Genomic DNA, 25,617 nt, shown 5'->3' on the forward strand with positions numbered 1-25,617 from the left:
TGGAGCTCATGTTGATTCCCGTTTTGAGGACAGCGCTGTAAATCTGTAGGATGTCAACATTTGGGGAAGCTAGATGAAAGATCTTCGGGAATTCTTTGTACTATTTTTACAACATTTATGTAAGTCAAGTTATTTTGGAAAAAAAACAAAACACAAACTTTTCCTCTTTTCTCCTACTTCCTCAGAGTAATTTCCTCAGCTGTGGGCAGCCAGCTACTTGGTATGTGGTATTTCTAGTATTTGCTTACATGTCTGTCTCCCTCCAGCTAGGAGTCCTAGCACGGCGACAATGTCTCTAATTAGAGACACTGTGACTTAGCGTTATAGTGTCTCTAATTTTCCTTTTGTCCTCATCTTACAAATCTTATTTGGATGGAAGCTGGCTGTCGGTCTTCCCCGTCAAGGAGCCCCCTCCTTGGCCCCTCTTCCTTCTGCCACTGTAAAAATTAAGCGCTGCTGCTATTTCAGTTGCTTGGACCAAAATCCCGGGGGTCCTCCTCGGTGCCTCGATTTCCTCCCATCCCAGGACTGCTAAGTCCTGCTGGGTTTCTCCAGAGTTACCACCACCCAGACCATCCCTCCCTCGCACTTCTCCGTGGAACGTGAGCCCCACTTGCTAACTGATCTCCACCTACCCAACCCCCTAGTGCCTTTTCCACGAAGCAGCCAAGGGAGCGTTTGCAGGGGAAAGTCGGGTCGCACATCACTCCCTGCACTGGCTTCCCACTGCAGTTCGCGTGAAACCCACATGCCCAGCATGTCCCATGTCCCAGGGCTTCCTCCTTTGACCTCTGCTCACCTTGACCCTCTCCGCCCTCACCCCCCCTGCTCCAGCTTCCTGGCCCTGCCAACCCTCCCCTCATAGAAACGCCGAAGTCCATTTCCATGTGTGGCTCTTCCGCAGACCTCCTCGGACAGCCTTCTTCTCCATGTGCAGGACTCAGCCCGTGTGTCCCCTCCTCAGATGGGCCTCGTCCCCTGTGTTACCTGAAGTAACCCTGTTCTCCACACACGCTCCGTCCCTCTGTCAGTTCGGTTTTGCGTAACCAAGCACCACCGACCGGGTGGCGTAAGCCACAGAGATTTATTTTCTCACAGTCTCTGAGGCTAGAAGCCCACGATAAAGATGTCGGAGAAGCTGGTCCCTTCTGAGCACAGGGAGAGAATCTGTTCGAGGCCTCTCTTCCAGCTTCTGGTGGTTTGTGGCAATCTTGGCTGTTCCTCAGCTTGTAGGAGGATCACTGTGATCTCTAGCTTCATCTTCTAGGGCATTCTCTCTGTGTATGTGTCTCCAAATCTCCCCCTTTTCTATGGACGTCAGTCATACTGGATTGGAGCCCCACCCTGGTCTCACCTTTCACTCGATTACCGCAGGAAAGATCCTTTCTCCAAATAAGGCCACATGCAGCAGGACCTCGACATGTACCTTTTTGGGGGAACACAGTCCAACCTATAACAACCTCTCACCCTGTTTTGTTTAGATCCCTTATAACCAACTTAATTATCTCATTTATTTGTGGTCACTGTCTGTGTCTCCCCACTATAACATAATCTACGCGACGGGAGGATCTGCTCCGACTCCAGTGCTAGGGCCTTTTCCTGCCCTGAAGACAGACACTCGCTCCTGGTTCCACAACGTGAATCAGGATGCCTCCCTCAGGCTGCCCCAGGTGGGAGGAAAGGCCTGGAAAGGCCTGCCAGCATGCACCTTCCTCGGACAGCCAGTGTGCTCACTCCACACCCATCACCTAGCTCAACGTCCCGCCAAAGATTTGTGGCATCTGGCCCTGGGCCCAGCCACGCATCTCAGAGCCCAGGAATTCTCTACACATAGTCAACACTCAGTAAACACTTCAAATGAATGAAGGCCACACAGTTTGGGCTTTGACCCAGGCTCCCTGCCCTCCAGCCAGGGCGGCATAACCTGGTGGTTGAGGCCAGGAATGGTGTGGCTAGACTGCTTGGATCTGCCCCTTACGCTGAGACCCAGGCACATTACTTACCCACTGTGCCTCAGTTTCTCCAACTGTAAAATGCAGATAATTATAAAAGTACTTCCCTGGTAAATTGTATGAAATGAGATCACAAGTGGTGAACAGTTTCTTGCTAAAGGAAAGTGCCCGAAGCTGACCCAGGCCTCAGATTTTAAGCGTGGTCTGAGGTCTGGGAAAATTCCTGGTGGCCAAAGGGACCAGAGCCCAGGGAAGTGTCTCTGTCAGCTGAGACTCAAGGGGCTCAAGGTTTCTGCTCAGTGACCCTCTTCAGAATCCCCATGAGGCTTTTGACTAAAATGGGGAGATTTTGACTCTAAAAGCCTTACTCAGTTACTGGGTTGGGTGGGCCTTGGAATTTCACGGGTGCCTCTGGCTGACTGAGGAGAAGGACAGGGAGGCTGTAAGTCCTCAGACTCTTTCTGAACCCCTCACATGAGGAGTGCAGCTTCCAGCTGACTCAGCAGGCCAGTTTCCTTGGAATCGGCCACTCTGGTTCAAAACTCTTCGTGTCGCAACAGGCTCGCAGCCACCCCCGGAGAAGCTGACCCACCCCTCAACTTGCTTCTTGGTTTAATACCTATATATAGCCAGAGTTACAGACCTTTCTATATATGTATGTATTTAGAAACCCACAAAGCTAAAAATACCCCCTCCCATGTGCCATTTCTCAGTTTTCTGTAGTTCCTTATTCTTATTTTCAGCTCAGGAGGTTGGAAATTGCCATCAGGATGGGGTGACCTCCAGCCGTGGGTGGCAGGGAGACCAGAGCGCGAGCTCTGCTTGGGAGATGGAGGGACCCAGTCCCAGCGCCAGCTCTAAAGTCAGTGTGCTGTGATTTGGGGGGATATCCTCTCCCTCCCTAGGCCTCAACTTCCCTCAGCGGAAGGGGGAACTGGACTTGATCTAAGGTGTTTTCTTGCTCTTCCTGTCATTGGCTAAGTGCAGTGGTCCGCGGGAACGGTGGACAAGGACACACCAGAACCACTGACTGCTGTTCTTTCCTGCATTTAACAAATATTTATTGAGCACTTACTGTGTGTCTGATAAAAAACCTCCACCTTTAGGGAACTTACATTCCATTTAGGGGAGAAAAATAATAAGCAAAATAAATAATGTACACAGTATGTTTGGTGGGCAGTGTCACGGAGAAAAATAAAGTAAAAAGGGGTGACAGAAAATGGGGGGGGCAATTTGAATGAAAGAGGTTAGGGAAGACGTCCCTGAAAAGCTGGTGTTTGCGTACGGATGGGGAGTGAGGCTAGTTCCAGGAGGCAGGGGAGCAGGCAGGCAGACACCGGGGGTGGGGGTAAATGTCCCAGCAAAGCTGCCAATGCCAAGGCCTCCGCGTGGGGGTGTACCTGGTGTGCTGGGGGCCACGGCAGCTGGAGTGGGGTGAGCAGGGGGCGGCTAGGGTCTCCATGGAGAGGTGACAAGGACCACCTATGGATGGGGTTTGAGCTGAGGAGGGAACTCAGCTGACTTTCATTTTCCCAGGATAGCCTGGCTGCCAAGTTCACAAAACACTGCCGGGCCCAGGGGTGGAAGTAGAAAGAGCGTGAAGGAGACCACAGCAAACCCAACAAGGGCCCTTGGTGGCTCACGGAGGGCTGGTGGGGGTGGAGGTGGGAAGAGGTGGCCAAAAGTCACAGGTATGTGGTTCTGCTGATGGCTTGGGAATGAGCCTGTTAGAAACAGAAGCCGAGGGACGCCTGGGTGGCTCAGTTGGTTCAGCAGCTGCCTTCGGCTCAGGTCATGATCCCAGCGTCCTGGGATCGAGTCCCACATCGGGCTCCTTGCTCCGCAGGGAGCCTGCTTCTCTCTCTGACTCTGCCTTCCACTCTGTCTGCCTGTGCTCACTCTCGCTCGTGCTCTCTCTCTGACAAATAAATAAATAAAATCTTAAAAAAAAAAAAAAGAAAAAGAAAAAGAAACAGAAGCCGAGAGAGACTCCAAGGGTACTGGCTTGAGCAATGATGGAACTGCCAAGAGCTCACATGGAGCCGAGTGCGGGAGGAGGAAATGCCAGGAGCTCAGGCTGGACCCGCGCTAAGAGTGATGCCCATGAGACCTCCCAGAGGGGGCGCCGAGTGGGCCGCTGGATGTAGGAGTCTGAAGCTCTGCAGGGAGTCCGGGCTGCGGAGCCGCAGAGTTGAGAGTGGGCCCCACATGTGTGGCACACAAAGCCACAGGCCTGGGTGACAGTGTGGGAGGTCCACGCGCTGCGCTCTGGGACTGGGAAGTGAGAAGGAAGGACAAAGAGGACAGAGAAGAATCAGCCCGGGAAGCACGGCTAACCCCTCCCCCGGCTTCAGTGCTTTATCTGTAAAGGGCAGGGCAGGGGGGCGGCTCTCTGGCTTTCCCTCCCACTCTGATACCTCTGCTTTTAAGATGTGGAATGCAGGTGAGCCCAGATCGTAGCAGAAAGCTCTTGCTAGGTCTTGTGTGGGATGCCTGTGGGACCCCGGTTCCTGACTGAGCTCCCTGGTGCAGGAGCATCTGTGGATGGCCTCATGCTGCTGCTCACCGGGAGGGGTGAGAGCTGGCGGCCCTGCCCCAGCAAGCCTCCCGCAGGCCCCACCATGCAGCAGGGTGGGCCAGGGCCAATGGGTTCTCACCTGGGCTGAAGTGGGAGGAGCCAGCTTTTATTTATTTATTTATTTATTTAAGATTTTACTTATTTATTTAAGAGAGAGAGAGGGGTGGGTTGCATGAATGGGGCAAGGGGCAGAGAGAGAGGGAGAGAGAGAAGCAGACTCCCCACTGAGTGTGGAGCCCAATGTGGGGACTGGATCCCAGGACCCTGAGATCATGACCTGAGCCGGAGGCAGATGCTTAACCAACTGAGCCACCCAGGCGCCCCAGGAGCTGGTTTTATTCAGACACTGCTTTCTTAAAAAAAGAAAAGCTTAACTTTTCTCCCATGAGAAATGATCATGCACATGATTTTGAGCATTTTTATAGAAAATGAGGAGGGTGGTCTCTGACATGTCTTCCTGCTGTTCTCTTGGGAACATGAAAAACAGTTCTTTCTTGGCTCACTCACAGGTGATGCCTAGGTCAGGTTTTTTTTTTTTCCCCCCTTGGGATTTCTAGATCCAACTGTGGACTGAGCAAAGTGGCCCAAAAGCAGAGTGGAGTCGGGCTGGTGGGATTCCAGGCCTGGGACAGCGTGGGCTCAGCCCTGCCAGAGTCCCTCGCTGACATGTCCTGTCAGCCCACGCACGGAGTGGTCCTCGGCGAGCCCACGCTTCAGCCCGGCCAGGAAGCTCTTGGTTTCCTGCCACCAGTTAGTCACTCCCATTGCACATGCACCGTGCTAGCATCTTACACGTGTTCACATATCTACACAGAGAGAGAATATACGTGTGTGTGCACGCGCACGTGCGTGTGTGTAAACACACTGAATCCACAGGAACCCTGCTGTAACACCTCGTCACAGCTGGATTCACACGCGCCATGAGAAGCTCCAATCTCTGCGGCTTCTCGTTAGCCTCACCGTAATGACGCTCCAAGTTTTGTGCTGCAGAGTTCTTGGGATGCCACCTCTGCTGTTCTGATTAGGTTCTGCAGTATTATTGTTCCCTTCTGAGCAGGAGAACCCGGAGGCTTAGAGAGATTAATTTACTTACCGGAAGCACCTCGGGCAGTTGGAGATCTGGACCCGGCGTCCAGACGCTGTAGCTCATGGGCTTCGTCTTCTTGCCAATGGTATCCCTTGGGCCTTTGTGATCAACCCACTTGACAGGAGGGGACATTGAGGCCTGGAGGGGAGAAGTGCCTTGCATCAGGTCACATGGGCTCCGACAGTTGAGACCAGGCCCAGAGGCCTTTCAGAGGCTGCCATCGCTCATTTAATAGATATTCTGAGTACACACCATGGGCATTCTACGAACACAGGGGTGGGCACGCTTTTCCCAGCACCCCCAGCCTGGTGCCCCCGACGCTCATTGGCCCTGTGACACTCACCACGGGCAACATGGACACTCACTACGGGCTAGGAGAAACTGTCCTGTGGCTGGGAATGGCTGGGGAGGCAAAAATGCACCAGCAGGAATGCCATCCTTAAGGTCTACGAACCGCACCCCTGAATCGCATGCTGCCTTAGACCACCTGCCTCCCCGCGGGGGGCCCTCCCTCTCCCTCTCCACCCACTGGTATTCCTGGCAACTTTCAAGGCCATGTCTGGTTCACTTGACCTCTGCTGGGAAGCCTCTCCGCAGAATCCAGGCCTGTTTCCTCTCCTTAGCACTCAGTTTCCAGGCACTTCTCTGTGGCTGGGTACTTGTTTGTATTGGTGGCTGTCCCCCTAGGCAGTCAGAAAGCCCCCCAAGGGCCAGGACCATGTCTGGTTGAGTCTTGTCCTGCGTGCCGCCCCAAGCACCCAGGCCCATGTGCTGCAACTCAACTTGCAGCATGGCTTAGGAGCAGGACAGTGTTTCCAAGTGGGAAAGACAAGAATTCAGAAGGGGCGGAGGTTCCTGGATCAAAGAGTTGGGGTCACACTCCGCTGTGCAACACAGGGAGAGATGATGCACAAGGAAACCCAAGAGGCATTTAGGAAGAACAAACTCAAAGGCACATGAACTCAAAGAGACGAATTCTGAAGAAGGGGACACAAGGACCACGCACGGGAGACAGCGAGTCTTCTGTCTCGCTAGACCCATCAAGGGAAAATGTGGAACCTGAGTTGGATCCGGACTGTGGAAGATAGGGACTGTCCGGGCAGACACTCCCTGCAGGCTGCAGGAGGCCTGGGGGTGTGGACGGGGGTGCCCTCCCCAGACGGGGAGCAGTGGGAGCAGGGGCACTGTATGGTGCTTTGCAGTTTCCAAAGGGCATTTTACCTGAATTTTTGGCTCACACAATTTTTACTGTGTGTCTTTTGGATACTACTATCATCTTCATTTTATGGATGGGGAAACGGCTTGAAGCCACTTGCTCAAACTCACTGTGCTAATAATAAGCACCAGGCTGGGCTCAAAGGTGAGCCCATGTCCCTCCGTCCCTGCACACAGAGCCCCAGTGGGGAACGCACAGGAACATCCTTTCCTATCAGGGACCTTGTGGAGACATAAGGAGTGTATTTTTGTGGCAGAAACTACTCTGATTTCACGAAGTCTGTTTGCCTTTCTTCCTGGGCTCACAGCTACCTTCACTTCCAGCTCTTGCCACAGACCAGAGCTCAGTGGCCATGCAGAGGGAAGTGGCCACTTCTGGTCTGGCTCATGATTGCTTCCCATGTGATTCTCTGCCTTTCCTTTCCTCTGCCAGTAGGATGTCATCGCCAAGGGTAACACGGAAGCTCCGTGTCAAGGGGGGAGCACCTCCTCGGCCTGGGCTCCTGGATGACTGAGTTCCTTTCCCTCCAGAAAGGGTCACCAGCCCTGCACAGTTAACTAAGACTTTATTATGGCAAGACACTGAAAATCTGAACATTATCTCACCTAGAGGAGCATGGAGATGTTTTCTGAGAACCACAAGATGTTGCAGGATTGTAAACCACTTTGTCCTGTTTGTATTTTAAAATCCAAGGCTTTCTAGCCTGGGGAAAGCCATGTGGAAGGGCCAGTTTGGGGTGCTCTAGGACCAGGGAGAGTTCCCCTCACAGCAGGGCCCCAGGCCCCCCTGCTTCTACGGCACTGCCTATCTGAAATCAACTCACTCTCAGCACATCTGAGAAACTGAGGCGAGGGACCACCCAGGAAAAAGCCCCTCCCTCGTTGTGCAGATGAGGTCATGGAGAGAAAGAGACCTGCCCAAGGTCACACACCCCCCCCCCCCCCCGGTGCCGTGTACACACAGGCAACATTCATCATTGTCACAGTGGACAAGTGCCTGCGGTCACCATTACCCTAATCACTCCAGAGCAGTGTGCCTCTGCTCCCACGCCCTGGTGCAGCCCCTGCTCAGCCTGGCTCTGGGCTTGACCATAAGGTCTGCTCTGGCCAATGGAACATCAGCCAATGTGATGCCAGAGAAGGCACAGGAGCACGGGGACATGCGCTCTCTTGCTGCTGGGGCCGCCCTCCATCCCCCGCTACGCCTACTGTCAGGAAGTCTGGGTGCTGGTTCCTCGGGACCGGTCGTCCTCAGCCAGAGGGCACTTCCATCCCCCAGAAAACAATGGCCTATGTCTGGAGATCTTCTTAGTTGTCCTAATTGTATATGGTGTTGGCGGCATGGGGGTGCTGCTGGAATTGAGTGGGTAGAAGCCCAGGGCTGCAAAATTCTCACAGCGCCTGTGGCGTACCCAAAATGAAGTCCTATCCAGTCCCAAACGTCGACAGTGACTGCCCTCAACCAACCCACCTCCGCTGCCGGCCTCGTGGGCTGCAGCCCCATTAGTGAGACCAGCAGGATGGCCCTACCGATCGCAGCCTCAATCACTAACCCACAGCACCGTAAGCAAAAAGACAGTGGTTGTTTCAAGTCATTACATTTGGGGGTAAGTTTTTACGCAACCAGGGTGGCTACAGGACCCCTTGCTGGGGATTTGCACATACTCTCCATGTGACACAGAACGCGGAAGTGGTTGGGTCCTCACGCAAAGATATTTATCCAGTTTGGTGCCGTTTCTCCCACCCCACCACACGCACACGCACACCCCCCCACACACTCACACACCCCTGTCATGGACTAGCTGCTGTATTAAGTATCGTGTACGTATTCATTTAATCTTTGTCACGACTCCTTGAGATACTGCCTCCACTTGAGGCTCAGGGTCATTAACCTGCCTGGGGTCCCATGACCACTACTCCGTGCTCTCTCCTGTCAGTGACTCTGTTTCTTGGCTTCAATGTGTCCTCAGTCCTCCTGAGGCCCAGCTGCGTCCTCCCCTGTCCCTAGACCGCAGCCCACTAAGATGGTCGGCGGCTGCAGTTCCCAGATGGCCACAGGTGTGTCTCTTGTGACACACTCTGCCTTGAGACAGGACTCTCCAAGGGGGTGAGTGTGAGCCACAGATTCTGGAGTCAGAATCCGATTTCAAAACCTAGCTCCAATATTCATCCGCTGCGGGATCTCGAGTGCTTTCCTTAACTTCTCTGAGTCTCCATGTCCTCACTGACTGAACAGGGTCACATCGTCGGTACACAACAGTCAGCGATCTGGGGACACAGGGTGAGACGCTGATGGTACCGAGTCCACCAGCCAAGTGAATGAGATCCCGGGTCTCCGGGAACTCTCGGTATAACGTGGAGGGAGACACTGACAGACACAGTGAGAAGGGAAATCAACAGATGACTGAGGACATTTGAAACGTTGTCTGCCGGAGGAAATGCTCGGTAGATACCAGCGGAGCCTCAGCTGCAAGCGGAAAGTGGTGGATTTCTTTTCCTTCTTTTTTCTTCTCCTTCCTTCCTCCCACTTTCCCCTTCCTTCCTTCCTTCCTTCCCTCTTTTCTTCTTTTTTAAGTGTAAGAGAGACACGCCAGCAGGGAAGGAGCCCAGAGAGAGGGAGAGAGACTCTTAAGCAGGTCCCACACTGAGCGCGGAGCCTGACAGGGGGCTTAACCTCTCGATCCTGAGATCATGAGCTGATATCAAGAGTCAGATGCTTAACTGACTGAGTGACCCAAGCACCCCTGAAAGTGGTGGGTTTCTAAGTTCATGGCTGCGAAATTACTCTCCCACTGGGAAGACCTCGGGGAAATAAAGAGGAGCTTTTTTTCAGGAAGAGAATGGGACTCTCTGGCACATAAGCATTTCCGTCGCGCTCTCTGGCTCGTGTTCCTTCGGCTGCTGCACTGTGGAGGCTGCCGGCCCAGCGCCCACAGCTGGATGCTGGGGCTCTAGAGCCAGCTGGCCCCTCGAGCAAGTGCTTGCCTCTCCAGCTCCCATCCCCCATCTGTCCGGTGCGGATGACGACTGAGCCTACATCACGAGGTCACGGTAAGGACTGAGTGAGAGAGCAGCACCCAGCAGGTGCTAGGTGGTGGGGAAACACGAGCCCGTTATTCTCATCCTGCCTCAACAACCCTCCTGCGCCCCTCCCCAAGCCGGCTCTCAGAATTCTAGAAATCCTGGCAGCCAGAGGACCCGCATGTTCCCAGCTGTTACTGAACTCTCAAGCTGAAGGTCACCTACCGCACCCACCCCCCTTTCACGCACTCGCCACTTTGCTCTTTCTGATTGTTATTAATTGAGAACAAAGAGAATGTATGATTACTGTACAAAAATTGAAATATACAGAGAAGCAAGAAGAAGTGAAAAGCATTTCAAATCCCACCACTCGGGAGTGTGGTTAACGTTTTAGGGTCTCTCTCTCCAGCCTTTTCCTCATTCAATATATTTGTTTAAATGAACACGTGTGTATAGTGAGGCCAGGGGGTCGGCGTCCTCAGCCTCAGGCCCTCCTCTGAGGCCCCCGTGGGTGGGTGGGACACCAGGGCCCTGTGGGCAGCTCTAGCTCAGGACCCAGGCAGATGGGGGGCAGGACCCCTCTGCTTGAGGCCAGCATGCTCCCACCTTCTCCCAGCTCCGCGAGGAATGCCCCATCTTCCTCGGTGGCAACTTTCTGTGTGGGACAATTGTGTCAGAAGGAAACCCGCCCACCAGAAGTCCCCTGGGAATGAATCAGGCCTTTATGTGAAAAAGCTGCTCCCGGCACCCCCGAAGCTCCTTCCAACCCGCTCTGGAAGCCGACCGTGCGCCGCTAGTAACGGAGATACTGAGCAGATGGGGTGGGGGCCTGCCGGAGGTCTGCAGGCTTAGCAGCAGCTGGACAGCTTCCTGGAATACACGAGGGTGACATTTCTCCATTCTTTCTCAACTCCTCCCAAACCCTGGGGAGTGGATTTTGCTTTCACTCTCTACCACGGAATTTCTCAGGAATCTTAAAATCCATAAAGGTTATCATTTACTGAGCACGTACTCTGTGCTGGGCCTCGTACAGAAATGATGTCGGGTCCTCACCTCATTCTGCAAGGGAGATGGGGAAACTGAGGCTGGAGCTTGACCCGGGCCTGCCACCAGCGAGGGTCCAGAGAGATTTAAACACGGTGATCAAACTCTTGAGCCCACACTCTTGATTTCCACATAAAAACTAATGTTGGTCTTATTCACGTGACCAACGTCCATCGTGGAAAATCCAACAGGGCTGAAAGACACAGCAGAAGCCAGCCCGACCTTCTCTGCTCCCCAGAGACCACCACTTACAACTCAGCGGCAGCTTGTTTTTCCTGCTCTTAACTCCAGATTTCAAAATAGTCACCTAAATTCTATTGCTTAGATAATATGAGATTAAGTCACCCCCACACCTCTTTCCTGTTTCTTAGTTTCTTTTTAAAGCAATTTCCCCCCAATTCCTTTAGCGGATCTGCCAGCGGCTCGGTGATCATTTTCCCACCACTCACCCAGGTTGAGTGTCAGTCCTTCTACTGCCCTGATCCTGACTCCATGGCCCCGGAAACCTCCCCTCCCCAGGCTGGCTCCTGGCTCTTGTCCCCTGAGACTTCCCTCCGACTTTCCTTCACAGGAGCCCCTGATCCTGGAGGCTGTGGCTTCTTGTCCCGATGAGCACAGTCTTGGAGCCCCTCATGGCCCCTGTGAGGTCCATGCAAACCCACCACAGGGCACAGGGCACCATCTTTCCCTAAGGTGGAAGGCTGTCTCCCCACCCCACGCCCCATCCACCCTCGTCCCCAGTCTGTGCTGACCCTCTAGTGGGGGTCTGGGGACGTAGGCAGGCCCAGGGCTGCTGGGGCCCAGGTCCCCAAGTTAGCTTGTCTCAGCGGAGGGCCCCTTCCCCACGCCTCTCACCACAGGGATTCAGTGACTCACTCTGAATAAGGCGTCATAAATTTCTTCTTAATAACACACTTGTCACTGAACCATTCCAACAATTTGGCATGGCAAGAGATCTGGCTCCAGGCGGCAGGGCGGAGAACTAATCTGCTTATAAAGTGTTTCCCGCGGAAGACTGGAGAGGGGCAAGGACCACCCAGTCTAGGTCTCAGGTGTCCTGCGGAGCTGGAATGACGACACCCACATTACAGTGAGGGACGCAGAAACTCGCTCCTCAGGCCCAGCAGGGCAGACCCTGCACCTCACCCCCAGCAGGCAGCACTGTGGAGGGGCTGTGATGGTAGACGGCTCCGCTTTGGATCCTGGCTCTGCCACTTCTAAACCAGACCACCTTTGGCAGGTTCCCTGATCGCTCCAGCCTCTGCTTTCCTCATCTGTGAAATGGGAATAATCCCTAGTTCATGAGGATTTTGCAAGATTCAGTGAGGTACGTCAGGAAGAGAACCTTCCACATGGTGCCAGCTCACGGCGAGTGCTCTAAGTGTAGCTGCTGGTATCACAGACTCCCGTCTAGGGTCACCTGCCTCCCTCTGGCTCAGGACCACCTCCCTTGGCTTCCTGTTGGCCTCCTTTGGCTCTCTGTCCCCTCATGCTTTATTGCAAGCAAAAAAAGGTAGCCACTCCTACCTTACATAACTTAATGATCTCGACTAGTATTTGAGGAAGGTGGTACTATCCACAGTTGACAGGGGGGAAACTGAGGCTGGGCGAGTTTGGGTGACTTCCCCAAGGCCCCCGCTAGAGGCACGGCAGAGGCAGGATTTGGGTTTATTCTCCCACAGAGCAGCTCCCCGGGGAAGCCCCCGGTCAAGGACCAGCCGCACCAGAGACGTTCCGGAAGTGGTCGAGTGTTTTTGTCACTGCATCCTTCAAGGGCTGTTCACTCTCTGGACTCTGGCCAGTGGCTGAGGAGGCGTGAATGAGAAGGCAGAAGGAGGCCCTCCGCTGTAAGGTGCTATGAGGCAAGCAAGCTGTCATTTACTGAGCCCTTGCCATGTGCCCTCCATGCTGTCAGCTGTATGTCTCCCTCAATCCACTCTCACTCCCGTGAAGCAGGCCTAACGCGGCTCCTACATACAGGGGAAAATGACGCACAGAGTGGTCAAGTCACTGGCCCTAGTAGGCATCTAGGTGTTCGCCTGTGTTGTTCTGCTCTCCACCTACTGCCTCCCATCAGGGTGGCCTGAAGTTGGGCCACAGCACTCAGTTTTGGGAACCACATCCAGGCTAAAGGACTGTCACCCCCACCATGGGCAGAACTGACAGACCCTGCGTCCCTTCAGGAGCCTCCTGGGTCTCTCACTAAGCATCCTGGAGTTTCTATGTGCTGGCAGAGGAAGGGGATCCGTGAGGGGCATCTCCTGCTGCTTCCGTGCATGGTTTGGGGACAGAGGTGGCACCAGCCCCGGCAGCAGCCTCCACAGGACTCTCCACCTCAGAGCTGCCTCTGGAGAGTCTGCAGCGGGGCCAGACTTCATTAAACAGCAAGGCAGGTCCTGGGGCGCACAGGGTCCTCTGTCTCTCGCCCGACTACACATGTCCCACCCCTGCTCCCCGAGGTGGGGGCGGTGTCCCTGAGAGCAGGAGCTCGGCCTCATCCTGCCCTGCACCTCCATCACCCAGAACTGTGCCCAGCCCTCAACAGACATTTGCTGACTGGCAAACACCAGCCAGCCCCAGTGACAAACAGAACCAGCGTGGCAGGACCTTGCTGGGTTGTTGAAGGGTGAGGGGTCCGGATGGCGCCCGAGACAGCTGCTGTGTGGAGAGCGGAGGCGGGGCGGCGCAGGCAGGCTGGACAGAAGGAACGTGTGACAGAACCCGACAGCACTAGTTCAAGTGGTTTGAGGGCAGCTGCCCACCAGAGAGCAACAGGCTGGCCAGCTGCGTCCTGGGCCCAGGCCGTACAGCACCAGGGCTGCTAAAGGGCCTCTGGCCCCAACACTCCCTCCTCGGCCATCACTGCTCCCATGTGTCCACCAAGAGGAGGGGCTGTGAGACAAGGGAAACCATCCGGACTGGCAGTGACACGGTCTAGGTTGGAACGATGATCCCCTCTCTGATGTGTTTTTCCCCTAGGGCAGGTCACCTCGGGACTGTCCCTCCACCTGTGGACTGTTCCCTCACACCTCAACACCTATAAAATGGAGATGTGTCTCCCTCACAGGTCATGCTGTGGATGAGAGAGCCCAGAACGTGTGCAGGCCCCCTTCACAGCTGAAGAGCCTAACTCTGTGGAGAAGCCACACCCCTCAGGTGTCTTCCCAGTGCAGACTCTCCACACCCCAGCTCAGAGCCCAGGGCTTCGTCCTCCACATTCATGGCCCCTTCCCTGCCCACCCTCCTGGCCCCAGACGTGGGCTCCCTGGGGAGCAGTCCCTGACACAGAAAAGGAAATAATTAGCATAATCACCAATTCCATTCTCTCCACTCTCTTCTCTGTGAAAATAATTTGCTCCTCTGGCAGCTACCAGGCCAGGGGGAGGGTGAGGCTCAGGGAATTGTGGAATCTCAGGCTAATTAAGTGGAAGGGATGCTCTGGCTCGAGGGAGACAGGCCGTGCGCTCCTGCTGCTCCACACACACGAAGCACAAAAGCAGCCTCTGGAAAAGGTGGAGAAGGCACGGAAGGATGTGAAAATCAGAGGGCGGGAAAAGGAGACGGGTGTGAGATTAAAGGTTAAAGGGCAAAAGGGGCGCCTGGGTGGCTCAGTGGGTTAAAGCCTCTGCCTTCGGCTCAGGTCATGATCTCAGGGTCCTGGGATCGAGCCCTGCGTCGGGCTCTTTGCCCAGCAGGGAGCCTGCTTCCTCCTCTCTCTCAGCCTGCCTCTCTGCCTACTTGTGATCTCTGTCTGTCAAATAAATAAATAAAATCTTTAAAAAAAAAAAAAAAAAAAGGTTAAGGCAATGGATGCATTTAGCCCAAAGGAGAAAGAAAGGAGGCAGGCGGCTTCGCCATCCCTTCCTGAGTTGTAAAAAGAATATTCCTCCTGGGTCTTTCCCTCCTCAAGCCTGTGTTCTCTTGTCCTCAGTCCCTTTATCACACTCATCTTTGTTTTCTATTTACTTGTTGATTCATGGTGACCTTGACTGAGAACGTGCTCGGTGCCGGACAATTTATCAGCTTCTAGAGAGGAAAAGACGAGAGTCTCTGCTTTGCAGGTCCAGTGGGAGAGATGGGCTGCCTCACTCCCTACACGAGGGGACCCCAGCCACGCACACTGCAGGATGGAGGTATTCTAGGGCCTGTCTCAGGCCTCGGAGGAAGGAAAGACCGAGGCCAGGTGCTCTGGGAGCTGAGGAGCAAAGTGGGCCTCTCTGCCCTGTCCGGTCTTCAGGGACAGTTTCCCTCAGGAGATGAAGCCCAAGGGGAACCCTGAAGAATGAACCTGGGGACCAGGGGAGGCAAGGTGGGAGGGGCACTGCAGGCGGCAGGAGCAGCCGAGCGAAGGCCCAGGACACGTAATGCAGAGTGTGTACAGGCAATGACGAACTGTCCGTCTTTGTGAGGCAAAGGTAGAAACAGATGTGGTAGGAGCCGCAGCTCGAACACCAGGCTCAGAGCCCAAGGCCCTGGACGCTGTGGCAGGGAACTGGCTTCGTCCAGAAGCAGCGCTACCCCGAGTGTCTAGGACGGCACAGGGTACATGCCGTATGGAGAGACAGCCCCCTCCCTCCCAGCTAAAGGTGCTTCTTGGTCAAAAAAGTTGAATGATGTTGAGTTCACCCAGTGGTTCTCAACTGAAGGGCACTTTGCAAATGGGGACACCTGGCAGTGTGTGCAGATGGTTTTTCATCATTCAGGGCGGGGTGCTACGGGCAACCGGTGGGTAGAGGCCCGGAAGGCCGCTCACCATCCTCCAGTGCACAGGACAGCCCCCTGCGAAGACCCTGCCCCCCTCGGGGTTGCCACAGCTCACGCACAGGCCCTGCCAGGTCACTGATCTCGGCCGTGCTACGGTCTGTTGGCTAGTCTGTCTCCCTCAGCCTGGACTGAACAAGGTCTGGACGGCTGCCAAGTCAGTATGTGTGGGTGGGAGGAGGGAGAAAGAGAGGAGAAGAGGAGGTTTGGGCAGGCTTGGGTGGGGCTGCACAGGGTGGAGTCCAGCTGGCGGGGTGTACCCCTGCTGGCGGGGTTGGCGGGTACCTGGAGGGGGTCCTTCCACCCTAGCAGCTCCAGCCACCCACAGCTGGGGACCTGGGAATCAGACCCAGCTCTGAGGACCTGGCCAGATCGGAGCCGGGGGTCTACTCTGTACTGGGCACGTGGAGGGCGCTCCCATCAGCATCTCCTGCTGCCAGCTTTTTCTTCACTGTTCTGTTTTTCTCCATTGCATCTTTTAACCTATTTTTCATTTCTTCTTGCTCCCTTCCCCACCTCAGAATGTGGCTCCATAAAGCAGGGGCTTTTCGTCTTTTATCACTCACTACTTTATTGCAATATTGCCTGGAACAGGGCCTGGCACACAGTAGGTGCTCAGTTAAACTGTGTGGAAGCACTGAATGTCTGAGTGCGGCCCTGCTCGCAGCCGGGAGAGCCTGTCTACCACGCGCGATTCCTCCTCCTCTGTACCCGCTGGGGTGAGGCTGGGGGGTCCCAGGAAGCCCGCCTCCCGGACCACGCAGGATGTGTTCATGGTCCACAACATGAATTCAAAGCTGCTCTGGGGGAAGACGCGGGAGCTTCACAAGCACACCCTGGATATTCCCTGAAAAATCCAGGATGACGGACTGACCATGACCCAAGGGAGGAGAGAGCACACTAGGGTGATGTAAAAGGCCACGCCAGCTGGCAGCCAAACGAAGTTACAGCCAGTTGACAAGACAATGGCGCAAACAAAGGCCTCCCTGCCTCCAGGAACTGCTGCCAAGCATGGTGACACACGGGGCTAATCGCATCTGAGGGCACGGCACTGCCCAAGAGCAGCCTGCGGGGCTGGCCGGGCTTCAGTCACTGCCGGCTTGCCTGAAGGAGCTCATTCATCACCGTGCGGGGCCAGCACGGGCGCCCTGATTACACACAGGGAGCAAGGACCACGGTGGGGAGGGCACATCCCTGCTGGTCCCCTTGGAGACACATGCAAGGAAATAAAAAGCCATGGGTAGAAAGAGATGTTGGGGACAGCCAGGCCTGCCAGCAAACGCTGTGTCTGTGGGGGGCTGTTTACCTCACGGACTGGGACCCATAGGGCTTTGGTTAAGCTCGGGCTAATGGCTCATGGGCTCAAGGCCTGGTCTATTGGCAAAGGTTTTTAAAAACCTGGGCTCAAATCCCAGCTAACCCTCCAAGCTAGGGTTCCAGGCACTGTCATTTTGAGCTCTGTGGCCTCAGGCCAGTCATCCCAAGGTGTATGTGAGTGAAGACAGGGTTTATATCTGCTCAGCTCGCCTAACAGGTTTACCGGGAAAATTTAAAAGATGGGGCAAAAGGAAGCACCTTGGGAACCACAGAGCCTGGAGTGCAGGAAGGCATGGGAGCGGTGCGGCCAGGTCCCCCACCCTGTCCCTGGGCCGGGGGGTTGTGGAGGCCCGCACAGTAGCCCCAAAACAGCAGCCACCCACTGGAGGGTGGCCTGTAGTCACCCATGGAAACCAACTGGCTTTCAGGACACACCCTTCAGCTGCAGGAGATGCCTTTTCAGATCTTCAGGTGGTTCTTAGAATCCCACTTAAGACCCCCTGGTGGGCAAGCTTATGGACACCCCCAACACACACACAGTTCATGTGGCTTGTTCTCAATGCTTACTTTAGGCAGTACATTTATAATCAGCTCCATAATCACAAGGCATTTTCCATTTTGTGAAACTCATACGGATGTAATCCTTCATACCAGAAGACCGGCATCATTATGCTTATTTTACAAAGCACAACTTTGGAGAATCAGAGAGGTTGGGTAAGCTTCCCAAAGCCACACAGCCAGTCTGTATCAGAGACAAGCTTTGACTCCAGGCTTCTGATTGGAGGTGAGATCGGTGCCTGCTGGGTAGACGGAATTGCCTCTCCTTCCAGTGTCGCCGTCAGTCTTCTTTTTTACGGTCTTTGGTTTGGGGCTCATTTCTGTTGTTTGCATTGCTTAACGACTTTCCCTGACAAATCTAAGCAGACCCTCTTTCAGAAGGGGATTCCCCTGGACCACAGAATTCTCCCTGGGAGAAGAGGAGTCTGGCAGTTTTCTGAGCAGGTGCCTTTCCACTAGGATACCGAGCAAAGCGGGGCACCTTACCTCTCAGGCACCATGCTGCCTTGGAGGACTACAGATGTGAGTCTTCCAACATCTAAGTCGCGGACATGGTGGTTACCGTAGATCTCCTGGGTGTGAGATGATGGACACTCTCTCCCCTTAAAGTAAGCACAGTGCATGTACTTCCCCGTGGAGAGCTTGTGTCTGGATTCTGAATGCTGGGAATAAAACAGAGGGAAGAGAACTTTCATTTATGCTAAAAATGAGCGCGCTCTCTGATTTTCAAACGAGAGTTCACATATTACCAATCCTGTTCACATCATTACCACCTCTAATTCTTACCATAGCCCTTTGAGAGTAGTTATAACCCTGTGAGGCATTATAATTCCCATTTTAAAGACTGGCGACACTGAGGTTTAAAAGGGCATGGGTGACTTGTCCAGAGTCACACAGCTCATGCATGGTAGAGACGGACTAAAGACCTGCTTCTTCTGTCTACAGGTTCAGGGCTTTTCACAGGTGGCAGCATTTTCTTCTTTCCATGGGTGAGACGTTTACTAACAGTAAATTCCAAGGTTGACTAGAGTCAGGCACTTCTAACGGGGATCGCTTTAAATTCCTTGTAACATGATTACTTTTCTCTTCTCTAGGAATCCTGAAATCAGGCTAATGGCATCTAGTCTATGCTTATCACAGACCTATGACACTGTGTCTTAGCAGATGTCGTGTGAGGACAAAATCACGTATGAAGAGACTCACCGGTCACCACCTGAGGTTAGATGACTGGGCGCTGCCTGGGACTCTGCCTTTAGAGATCCCACGCTGGGCTAGTGTGGCTTCAACAAGCACTCACAGAGCAGCACGAGCTTTCTCGAAGGATCCCACACATTTGGGAGTACGTGTGTGTCATAGTCCCTATCTTCGAGGAGTTTACACTTTGGTGGGAAGGTGAGATTTCTTACAAGTTTTGAATGGCAATGTACAAAATGGGAGGGAGTGAAGCGCCCATCTGTTTGACACATAGCCCAGAAAGGCTTCCTGAAGGAAGGAGGTCTCGAGTGCGTCTCGAGAATGGGTAGGACTTGGAGGGGGCGGTTTTCCAGGATGAAGTGCCAACAGCTGGTGGAGTGTGGGGGGACATGTGGCTCCAAGCTCTCTGGCCACCGTGTACACATTCCCCGAGTCCTGGCAGAGACAGGTTTTAATCTCTGAGCCTTTGTTCCCTCTTCTGGAAAGAACCTCTCTCTCTTGCTTCCTGGTCTCCCTCTCTCTCACGCCCCATCTGCCTGTCAACGCGAGTCGGGTCACCTTCCTTCTGTTAGGAGACCACCTGTGCCCTCCTACGGTGCTTTGCCTTCCTTTGCACGCCACTGACCGTGTGGCATGAAGACGTGTGTGTAAGTCTGTGAGCCTTGAGAACAGGGATTCCCTGCTGTTGATTTTTGTACGGCCATTTGTTGAATAAATACAGATGAAAGACGGCAAGGTAGGCGGCATGAATAACCCTGCGAGAATCCTGCTGCAGGATCGTGTGGGTGGACACCTAGGAGCAGTGTGGTCCTGGGCCACTGCATGTATGATGCCTAATAAATCTGAATTACTGTTTCTTTGATGAATGAGTGCTTGGTGGACTGACCGAGTTATACACACATCATGATGAAAATCCATCCTCACTATTCAGCTAAAACTTGGTTGACGTTTTAGTTTTCCTTCAAATCCTCGAGGCTTAAACCAAGGGAGAGTCAAAACGTGCAGGGCAGCTGAGCAAAGTCCAGGGGAGTGGGTCAGGGGCTGGAGCTGAGGGCCTAGCATCAGCCGGCAGGCGACGGGCAGAGTCTGGAAAGGCAAGAGAGGCACTGGAGATGCCAGCAGGAGCCACGGAATCCAGTGTTTTCCTGAGGACAACAGGGCAGGAGTAGACCTCGAAGCAGGGTGTGTTATAGATTATTTTTTTCTTCTTGTAAATAGTATTTATTTATTTATTTATTTATTTGTAAGAGGAAGAGAGCGAGCGAGTGCGTACGCACAAGCAGACAGAGGCAGAGAGGGAAGCAGGCTCCCTGCCGAGCAGACAGCCCAATGAGGGACTCGATCCCAGGGCCCTGGGATCATGACTGAGCCGAAGGCAGAGACCCAACCGACTGAGCCACCCAGATGTCCCTATTTTTTTCTCCTTTTAAAGACAGAAGCCCCTGACTGAAATGGAGAGAATGCACCCGAGCAGGGCAAGACTTAAGACCCAGAAGACTGGTTCTGAGGACATTACAGAAGCTGGGAATGCAGGCTGGTGCAGCCACTCTAGAAACAGTATGGCGGTTCCTCAAAAAGTTGAAAATACAGCTACTCTACGACCCCAAAATGGCATTACTGGGTATTTACCCCAAAGATACAAATGTATTGATCTCAAGGGGCACGGGCACCCGAATGTTTATAGCAGCAATGTCCACAATACCCAAACCATGGAAAGAGCCCAGATGTCTATCAGCAGATGAATGGATAAAGAAGATGTGGTCTATATATGCAATGGAATATTACACGGCCATCAAAAATGAAATCTTGCGATTTGCAATGACATGGATGGAACTAGAGGGTATTATGGTAAGAAAAATAAGTCAATCAGAGAAAGACAAGTATCATGTGATCTCACTGACATGCGGAACTTAAGAAACAAAACAGAAGATCACAGGGGATGAGAGGAAAAAGTGGAAACAAGATGAAACAAGAGAGGGAGACCAACCATAAGAGACTCTTAATCTTAGGGAACTAACTGAGGGTTGCTGGAGGGGAGGGTGAAGAGGGAAGAGGGTGGCTGGGTGATGGACACTGGGGAGGGTAGGTGTTGAGGGGAGCATTGGGTGTTGTGTAAGACTGATGAGTCACAGATCTGTACCCCTGAAACAAGTAATACATCATATGTTAATTAAAAAAAAAAAAAAAAAAAAGATGTTCCAGAAGCTTGGGTGTGAGCTGGTGGAGGCTGCTCTAGTGGTACTGCTCAGTGGTACTACTCCAGCTGCTACAGGGACAGAGAACAGCAGAGGGGTTCGTGAGCGGGCAAGAGCTAGCATGGACAGGACTAGTGACAGCCTGGCCTGGCCGGGGGCCGGGGTGCTGGTGATGCCTGTATAGGAAAAGGAGCTGAGACTGGTCTGGCTCAGGAAGCTGGGTGGATCCTAGTTTAGTTGAGGGCAACTGGAGGCATTCAGGCTGAGAGGCAAGAAAGAGTGAGTTATTTTTCTACACGTAGGCTATGTTCTGAGTCTAAATTATATGATTTTCAGAGACGTAGCTATACGTAGATACTGATATATTATGCTTTCTCAATTAACATAATACTTTCCCACATAAATTACAGATGCTTCATAAACATTACTTTTAATAAGGAGCAACTGGGAATAAATACGTAACTTGTCAGAGCCGGGCGTGCTGACAGAAGAGGGTTTCCCGTGCTGCAGAGGACAAGAGGCCAGCTGGCCCGCCCACAGGTCCTCCGGGAGGACCTGTTCTCAGCCTGGTGAGTGATAAAAGGAACCCATGGACATCCTACAGATATACTCAGGGGGCCCTGGGGGGTGCACACCAGCTGCGGTGAGGTCTTGGTCACAGATGCATAGGCTGCCAAAGGTATGAGGGACCCAGAGAGCAGTGCAGGCCTCAGCTGATGGAGGGGGGTGGGCTGGGGGAGCCTTTGTGACTATGAAGGAGGGTCTGAAGAAAACGTCCCCAACAAGCTGGGAGGAGAAAACAAGACTGTCCTTGAGAGTAATCGGTAACCTCAAAAGCTGAAAACAAATACTATCATTATTACCCACATTCAAAACCATTAATTCAAAACTGATGAAGTTTTCCTGGTATTCATCTATAAGGCAACAGGGGTAGAAAGGAGACTCTGTGCTACACTCCCCTTCGGATCTTTTGAATAATTCAGCTGTAATTAAAAAAAAAATTAAATCTGTGCAAACCAATTCTCTCTTGTTCATTGACAGTAGTGATGGAGAAAGAAGTCAGACCACAGGAGGTTTTTTGACTTGTCCAGAAAGAAAGGGAATGACTGCATCTCACAGTGACTTTATTCATTCGAAAAGCATGATGTCCATCCCTAGAATAACACTACATGTTCACCTACTGAATTAAGAGGAAATGAGCCAGAATGGCTTTAGGGGAAAAGGACATGGCATTAATGTCCAGGACTTAAATTCCAGTTGGGCTAACCTTCTTGGTGACTCAGTTTTTTAACCTGTAAAATGGGTATAGCAAAACCTACCATGAAGAATCATTGAGACTTAACTGGGAGAACTTCTGAGAAGGCAGCTGGCACCAATGACCCCCAACTCCATCCATGTCTATTCATGTCTATCCAACTCTATTCACTGAAGCTTAGGATACCAATTTTGTGCAATTATTTTTTTTAATTATATAATAAGTCATCTCTGGAAATAAGAACCCCTGGCTCGGATGGGGTGACCAACTGTAGGCTCGAGTTCAGGTTTGCCCATGACTGTTCCCGTTTTAGTATCAAAAATCCTCCATCTCAGAAAATCCCTCAGTCCCAAGCCAACCAAGAGGTTAGACAACTTAGCAATTATGGTCGTCAATGATGCCATCAAGAACCAAGTTACTTTTTTTTTTTTTTTTAAACTTGGCCCTTCTGACTGTTGCTTATTGTATCATGGCTGCAAGATGGCTAATGCACTTCCAGCCATCACGTCTGCATTCCAGGTAGGAAGGACAAGGAATGGCAAAAGGATCAAAGTCTTTCTCTTAGAAAGGTCTGCCTCTTACTCTGGAAAGAAAGCTTTCCCTGAAGATCTGCGCTTACACTTCACTGGCCAGAACCATTTCACATGGCCACCTCTAGCTGTAAGAGCAGCTGGGAAAACTGAGGACAGGTGACCTTTGAACAACGTGGGGATCAGGGGTACCAACTCCCTGTGCAGTGGAAAATCCATGTATAACTTCTGACACCCTAAAAACTTACCTACTAATAGCCTACTGTTGACCAGAAGGCTTACCTTGAAACTAAACAATCAAGACACATTTTGTATGTTTTAGGTATTACATGCTGTATCCTTACAATAAAGTGAACTAGAGAAAAGAAAGTGTTATTAAGAAAAAGAGAAAATACATGTAGAGTAGTGTGCTATAAAAATTCCATGCTGAATTAGACCCGTGCAGTTCAAAGCCATGTTCTTGAAGGATCAACTGTATTTTGTTTCCAAGCCCGCCACAGAGAAGGCAGGAGAGAAAGCAATGAGCGGCTCTGGGTGGTCAATCTGCAGTGTCCGCTACACCCCCTCCCTCTTTATGACCCCCGGCCAATGCCCAGCCCCTACGATGAGGCAGGCAGTGTGCTAGGATTTTCAAAGGGCAGAAAGATGAATACCATACAACCCTCATACCAAGTAAGCGCACGGTCTGGCACAGTCTGACATATGGCACAGGGGAGTACGTCTGAAGGCAGCCGGGAGAGAGGAGGAAGCGTGCCGGTACATCTTGCCCAAGATGCGGGTGGGAATGACAGGGGTGCTGGGTTATCCCAGGCAGTGATGAACACGATGCCTCTTCCAAGTAAGGATAAACCCAAAGTGAGGGCAGCACTTGGCAACAAGAAAGCTCCAGGAAGAAGAGCCAGTAGATGTGAGAAGGAGGAATGGGTGTGTAGGGTAAGTCCGTGTCATCTCTGAAAATGACCCGGCTTTGAGGGCTTCGGTTGTTGCTATGGCTTTAGGGAGCCATTTCGAAAAGAGGGTGACCTCGAAGCCCACCCACCAAAGGCCTGTAAGAACTCATGGAGATAAGTCACCAGAGTAAATGAGATTCCAAACCCACCCTCAAGAAAGAGAAAGGCAAACCCATATCATCTGAAGATCCTGCTGGGTCCCCAAGCCCTCACCCTACCCCTGTTTCCTAGCCTTTCAGCCCCTGAAGCCAGCCCCCTCCTCTCTTCCAGCCTCTCTGCTCCCCCAGCTCTGCTGTTGGATCCACCTCCAGGCTGGCCTGGCCAGCCCTCGAGCCAGCCAGTGCAGAGTCAGCGGCCCCAGTGGCCGACCAGCACCCTGCCTGACGCCAGCGACTGCCCAGGTTTCTAGGCGAGCAGCAGCGCGTCCCACCTCACCTGGGCAGGGTGCTGGCCCAGACCACAGTACAGCTCCCTCCCTCCCTGCTCTCAGGCTGCAACAGTCTGTAACCACCCTTCATAAGCCTTACTATCTCATGGAAGCAGCAGAAAACCCCGCAAGGTGGGGACAAGTATCTCCAGAGGCTCAGGAGGAAATGAAGTCGGGTACCCTGCCCCAGATGACTCAGCTACTTAGTGGAAGAGGTGGGACTTAAACCTGGGTTGGATTCAAAGGCCTCTGCTTCTCCCACTGCTGTGCACCATTTCTCTGTACACAGCTGAGCTCTCTCTTCCTGGTCCCCTTGGCTGTAAACTTGTCTTCACCCAGACCCCTGGTCCTGATGGCATCCTCTCGGGGAGGGGCTTGATCGCTGTAGCCTTTATTACTCCAGCCAACAAATATTTATTGAGTGCCCCGTTTGCCGGGCACTGTGCTGGGCTGCTGTATGATTTTCCGGCTGCCTGAATTTGCCCACAGCTAGGCCCACCGACCTCCCAGGACCATCAGATGCCAGAACTTTGCTCTGTCCTTGGGGCACCTTGGCAGAGTGGCCTGTGGCCAGCTTCAGCCAGGCCCAGCGGCACAGCTGGACCCCTGTTCATCAACCCCGTGCATCCATGGCCCACCCTGGCTCTGCTTCTTGCCCTTTGTTGCCACACCAGTTTGCAGTCTGGGCCTGGCATGGTTACCTCTGAGGCTGTCCCAGTCATGGCAATGCAGCTAGCCACTGCTGTCATCAAAGTCAGGGGTTCTGAGGATGGGAAAGAGTTGAAACAACCACCAGGTCCACCTGATTCTTGATAAACAACATGATGAAAGTGGAGATTACAAGAGAACATAATGAGGGGGGAGAACATAATGCCAATAGTCACTCTCCTCACTGTGGAGGGTCCTAGAGGGGAGCCATGGAGGCACAAGAAACAGGGACTTGGGGTGGGGGAGGGGTAAAAGGAGTGAAACCCAAGTTTACTCAATGTAACTGCATTTTTTTTTTTTCTATTTGTAGAAGTAATACCTGGGCACTGTGGAAAACTGGAAAGTACTAAAAAGCATAAAGAAAAAAAAGAAAGTAAAAAAAATTGGTAATTACTAAAAGTATAATGAAAAAACTACAACCACTGTGTGATTCCATTACTCAGAGATGATAACTACTGTTACCATTTGGTGTGTCTACCTCTAGATTTCGGTCTATGCATGTATGCGGATTTATTCTGTTCATACTATTTTGTACCAATATTGTCTCACTTAACACTATATTGATACCCACCGGACCAAGTGTTTTAGGAAAACCTCCTTTCCAGTGGCTCCACGGAATTCCATTCTATGGGTGTGCCGTAATTTATTTGGGCTGTTTCCCCTCCACCCCCATTTTGTCCTAAGTAAGTGAGGTTGAGATGAACGCCTTTGAACCTAAGTATCTGTGCGTGCGTCGCAATTTTCCCTTGGGCTGAGCTCTGAGGGACACAGTGTGACAAACCACTTCGGCATGATCAGTCTCTCTGGCCAGAGACCAAGGCTGGG

The 25,617-nt window shown here is 52.7% G+C and overlaps 1 protein-coding gene across 1 annotated transcript in view; it reads right to left on the reverse strand.

Moving 5' to 3' along the window:
* Window positions 1-25,617, reverse strand: part of PACC1 (proton activated chloride channel 1) — a 166,727-nt gene that overhangs the window by 103,491 nt on the left and 37,619 nt on the right. Inside the window, exons 4-5 of the mRNA XM_032318525.1 lie at window positions 18,020-18,195; window positions 5,624-5,755 (exon numbers count right to left, since the gene is read on the reverse strand). The gene's annotated coding sequence lies outside the window, so the exon portion shown is untranslated. The remainder of the gene's footprint in view (window positions 1-5,623; window positions 5,756-18,019; window positions 18,196-25,617) is intronic.

Source organism: Mustela erminea, chromosome 17, assembly GCF_009829155.1.
Source record: "Mustela erminea isolate mMusErm1 chromosome 17, mMusErm1.Pri, whole genome shotgun sequence".
Lineage (NCBI taxonomy): Eukaryota > Metazoa > Chordata > Mammalia > Carnivora > Mustelidae > Mustela > Mustela erminea.